Here is a 6,000-nt window from a genome sequence, read left to right on the forward strand (position 1 = left end):
CTCTGGTGAAACTAAGTTTTCTCTGGTAAACTTTTATCCTTCAGGTAGAGAGGGGAGGAGGAATACCTTTGTAAATTTATGTCTTATTTTGGGGCAAGTGAGGGGAGAAAACTTTTCTTGCAAAGTAATTGTGTTTCTTCTCAATTACTTTCAATTCAATATAATCCTTATGCAAAATTGGCGTATGCTGGGGTAGCATAATCTGCTACCCTTTGGTTTTTTATCCAGCATTGCTTCTTCTATTTGACTTGGTAATGCATATTCTAGTACAGTATTTCTCAAACTTGTCAATTGTTCATCACTCTCATAGTTTTTATATCTGAACACCACTATAATTATATTTTATTAATAGCTTATTTAAATTAATTTACTTTTAACTCAAGTTATACTCACTCTAAGTAATTATATCATTAAATCATAGGTTACTGTGCCAGTTTACATATAACTATTAATTTAAAAAATTTTTCGGTGTACTACAAAAAAAAAGTTATCTCATATATCATGTGGTGAAAATGCCACATTTAGAAAATACATCTCTAATAATTTTTTCAGGAAATTTCTGTAGTTGAGAAATTGTATGGGTTCTTACATGTCTGAAAGAGCCAAGACACACTGTTTAGTCTTTGGTTTCAAGCTAGGGTAAAAGTTGGGGAGTGGCAAGGTCCACAACAATCTATGATAACAGAAATTACCTCAGCTTCTAATCTGACCATTAATGCTTCTGGCTTCTTCCTGGGAGTCACAACCATCTGGAGAAACTCCTCCCCTCTCAAACCCAAGTTCTTGCTTAAAAGTAGACACTGACACAGCTACCAGCTACCCCAAATGTCAGGTGGGATATAACTTGCAGTGGCCAAATTGACTGATTTTCCATTCTGTGGTACTCCAAGTATCCTTGCTGTTGATTGCCCTTGTACTTCTCCTTACTACATGTATTAACTTTATACAAGTATGGCTAACTCTTGGTGTTTACTCCCACGTTTCATAGTAGAAGAGTCCCTCTTATATTTTTGGGTTATGTCTTTTTTTTTTTTTTCTTTAAGCTGATCATCTATTGGCCTTCTCATTCTTCCAAGCTTTTCTCACAAAGTCTAGTCCACCATTATTGTTTTTATTATTATTGTTGTTGTTTTTTTCGGATAATCATAGCTTTACTATTTTTTATTTCAGTTACATCTCACGTTGAAATTTAGTGGTTGAAAGAAAAAACTGGGAAATAAGCTCAGGCTTTCATCTTAAAATGAAGCTCACTGGTAAGATTTTGACAGCTGGCAATGGAAAGAGAGACAATCCAGGTGGAAAAACTAATACTGTATTATCTTTGGAGGCCAGTCTGACCCACAGTGGGTAAGGAGGGAAATTATTGGAAGAAGCTACAGGAAAGATTGGCCATGAGAAGGAGCACATAGAACTTAGAGGTTAAGTACTCAGAAAACCCTGAGGTTTTCACCACAATTACACAAGCATCTAGCACAGTGGCTGACATAGTAATTACTAACGAAACATGAATGGATGAATGAATGAATGAGTGAGTTAATGAAACTGAGATGTTTCACAGCACAAGTGTAGGAATAGAGATGATAGAGTTTCTTTTTTTTTTTTTTTTTTTTTTGGTCCTGTCATGCAGCTTCCTGGATCTTAGTTTCCTGATCAGGGATTGAACCCAGGCCCCGGCAGTGAAAGTGCCTGAGTCCTAACCACTGGACCACCAGGGAATTCCCAGTAGATTTTCATAAAATCTCAGTTTTTAAAAGGGAAGATGTGGGGTTAAGAAAAGGGAATTAATGCATATCTATTTATAGTAAACTGGAGAAGGAAATGGCAACCCATTCTAGTATAAACAGTAAATATGGGCTTATCTGTTATAAAATGGATAGTTCTCAATATAGATATTGACACATGAATAATCCCAACAGAATTCAAGATAATGATGCTTAGGTGAGAAGTCAGCAATTTTTTTTTTTCTGTAAAGGGCCAATTAATAAATGTTGCTAATAGACTCTATTGTCTATAGCAACTCTTCAACACTATTTGTCTATTCAACTATTCAACAACTGTAACAACAATAGTTATAGTGTGAAAGCAGCAATGGAGAATATATAAACAAATGAGTTTTGACTGTGTTCCAATAAAACTTTATTTACAAGAACTGAAGCAGGGAAAATTTGGTGCATGGGCCACAGTTTGCTGACTCTTACTTCAGATGATAATACTACAGTCTAAGAGGATTTTTCTTACTGAAATCTTGAATAACTATTTTACTTTCTCAAAGCAGAAAGATACTGATCATTATGTGTTCTAAACAGGAAGTAACTTTCACAACTTTCCAAGCATTTCACAAGCATTCTACTTGTTAAGACATCTGAGAGGAAGCTATCATATTTTCTGAACTCAAAGAAAAAGTAAATGGTTACATTGCTGCACAAAGAGCTAGTAGAAAAGGAAAAACAATAAAAAAAAATACTACCTATTCAAGATGAAACTGAACTTCTCAAGTACCAGTTTTGTTAGAACAGATGAGCAGTTACATAGATTTGCTTTACAGGACCAGAAAAAGCCACTTTTCAGGAGCCCTGGCTTGTTTACTGACAAAAATATAAAAGTGCCACCAGGCTGGAAAACTAAATAAAAATAGAATCTGTTCAGTTCAGTTGCTCAGTCATGTCTGATTCTTTGCAACTCCATGGACTGCAGTACTCCATGCTTCCCTGTCCATCACCAGCTCTTGAAACTCGCTCAAACTCATGTCTATCAAGTCGAACAATGAAATAAAAACAAAATAGAGCCTATTTATTTTTCACAGATATTTTCCCCCTTGACAAAGGGTTATTATTTAATTAATAACTATTATTCTTTTGTTCACATTCTTGTATGGGTATATGTATGGGTGGGCTTCCCTGATAGCTCAGTTGGTAAAGAATCTGCCTGCAATGGAGGAAACCGCAGTTGGATTCCTGGGTTGGGAAGATCCCCTGGAGAAGGGATAGACTACCCACTCCAGTATTCTGGGGCTTCCCTTGTGGCTCAGCTAGTAAAGAATCTGCCTGCAATGTGGGAGACCTGGGTTCGATCCCTGGGTTGGGAAGATCCTCTGGAGAATTCCATGGACTGTATAGACCATGGGGTCACAAAGAGTCAGACACCACTGAGCGACTTTCACTTTCACTTTCATGTGCGTGCTCAGTTGTGTCTGACTCTTTGTGACCACATGGACTGCACCCTGCTAGACTTCTCTGTCCATGGGGATACTCCAGGCAAGAATATTGGAGTGGGTTGCCATGCCCTCCCGCAGGGGATCTTCCTGACCCAGGGACTGAACCAAGTCTCTTATGTCTCCTGCATTGGCAGGCCTGTTCTTTACCACTAGTACCATCTTATATGAGAGTCGTGTCTGACTCTTTACAACCCCGGGGACTGTAGCCCACCAGGCTCCTCCATCCATGGGATTCTCCAGACAAGAATACTGGAGTGGGTTGCCATTTCCTTCTCCAGGGGATCTTCTGGAACCAGGGATCGAACCCAGGTCTTCCGCATTGCAGGCAGATGCTTTAACCTCTGAGTCACCAGGGCAATGCTATATGGGTATAGGGGGTGCAAATTTTTACCCTTATTCTCTTAGGGTTTTTCAACTGAGCCTGTGTATTAAACTGACATAAGACAGGTCAACAGCAGAAAATCATGTACATTTATATTAAGTTTATATGATACAGGGCTCCTTAGAATGAACGAAGACCCAAAGAAATGTCAGGCCTATATGATTTTGAAGCAGACTGAAGAGAGGCAAGTATGGAAGAGTAGTTAAACAATGTGAGGAGGCTGAAGGAAGATAAGATTTATTTAAAGTCTGTGTGTATAGAATTCTCTCAGTCTCCACTTCTCGTCTGTGAGAAGAACATTTCTTTCTTTCTAGTATAGAGAAGATGGGTTTCCCAGGTGGCTCAGTGGTAAAGAACCCACCTGTCATTGTAGGAGACCAGGTTTGATCCCTGGATCAGGAAGATCCCCTGGAGAACCCATTCTAGTATTCTGGCCTGGAAAATCCTATAGACAGAGGAGCCTGGAGGGTCACAGCTCATAGGGTTGCAGGATTGGGCAGGGCTGAGCAACTGAGCATGCATGCATAGAGAGTATATCTCATATAGGAATTTCATCTCTTGCTTTCAGGAATCTAAAGGAGCATCAGTGTCATTCTTGCATCTACTGTTAATTCAAAATAATCAACATGCTATAGTGGCATGTTTGGGGATGACATAACTCTATCTAAACTCTTTCCTTGGCAAAAATTAAGAAAACATCAAAAGAATTGTGGTAATGTTGACAGACTGGTCATCTGTACTAATTTTTATCTCTATTTCCCTGCAAAGCCCTTAAAAACGTCCTTAATTTTCTCTTGAAACATATATATGTAAAAACAGATTTTTCAGGAAGACTCACCAAAAAACACAAACAAAAAAACAAAAGCAGAATTGTTTGCTAGCACCATTTTGAAAATATTTGACCAGAGAAACTTAAGTATAAGCATGGTGCTAAAGCTTTAAAACTGAATGGATACCAGGAATCTCATGCCTTTTGTCCTTATGAAGAAAATATCAGGCCTATCTGATAAGTTATTTTCAGAAAAGTGATTCGATAAAAGTATCTTTCCTTTTCTACAATTCTGTTCACAAGATCCAAAGAATTATTCTACTTTTACTCTTGGCTGTGAGATTTCAAAGGATTTGTTTATCAAAATGCCACTCTGAAGAGTATTTGAAGGAAAGCTTGAAGTATATTAATTATAGAGTACCATGGTTGCCTTTAAATTTCCAAGTTCATAAGTGTTGCGTCACTGATTTGGGGTGACATCTTTTTATTCTAAATACTTTTAAAAATGCAAACATAGAAACAGAAAACTCTCACTTCAAAGAGAAATAGAATTGTTTTGAAAGACAGACTTTGAATGCAATCTTATTCAAAAAGAAGCCTATTTAGAGAAAATGAAATTCAAAAATGTCAACACCTGTATTGTGCCTGAGACTATGCCTTCTTTTTGACAACAGCACTGATAAACTAAGAGTACTTTTAAAAGTAAACACACTTCACTGCATTTGGTCATAAAAAAGATAGTTGAAATGTTATGGTGCTTCTACCTTTATAAAATATTTTAATTAAAAAATACATTTCACAAATTTGGTATGGGCAATTGCCTAAACCCAGATAGTATATATTGGAAGACAACCTCATTTTAAACAAGTTAAAAGATGTGTGTATGTGTATGTTTATTTTCCAAAATATAAACTGAAACCTGGAAAAATGGTTTCTTTGCTATAATTTTGATCAATTTTCAAAGTTAGAGTATAATGGAAAAAAGTTTTCATAACACAGAATTGATTTTGCTTTTTTGTTTTTATAGAAGATTATTATAAAGACTCATTGATCTAAAAGAAAATACTCTATCTCATTGTTAACACAACAGATATTAAATATGACAAAAATATGCCTTTTTATAATAAGTTAAATGAAAACATTGTGGTTAACAATGTTTGCCTTCCTAGACTACCAATTAAGTTGCTCAGTCCTGTCCAACTCTTTGTGATCCCACGGACTGTAGCCTACCAGGCTCCTCCATCCATGGAATTTTCCAGGAAAGAGTACTGGAATGGGTTACCATTTCCTTCTCCAGGGGATCTTCCCAATCCAGGGATCAAACCAAGGTCTCCCACATTGCAGGCAGATGCTTTACTGTCTGAGCTACAAGGGAAGCCCCAATGCTACTGTCACTGTTAGTTAAATAAGGGCAATGCAGAAATCGCAAGGAGGATGTTGGTCGGCCAGGGATTTCTGGTGGCCATTTTTGACAATACATGCAGTTTGGCTTCAGGAGTTTACACCAATAAGGCATGATGAGACAAAATGGTGCATAAATCCCAAAGAAAAAGAATGCACATATTATTTAAAACATTTTGTGTTTTGTAATTTTGCTCATAATTCTCAAATTTATCATTTATTTTCCAGAAGAAT

The sequence above is a fragment of the Capra hircus genome, assembly GCF_001704415.2.
Source record: "Capra hircus breed San Clemente chromosome X unlocalized genomic scaffold, ASM170441v1, whole genome shotgun sequence".
NCBI classification, from domain to species: domain Eukaryota; kingdom Metazoa; phylum Chordata; class Mammalia; order Artiodactyla; family Bovidae; genus Capra; species Capra hircus.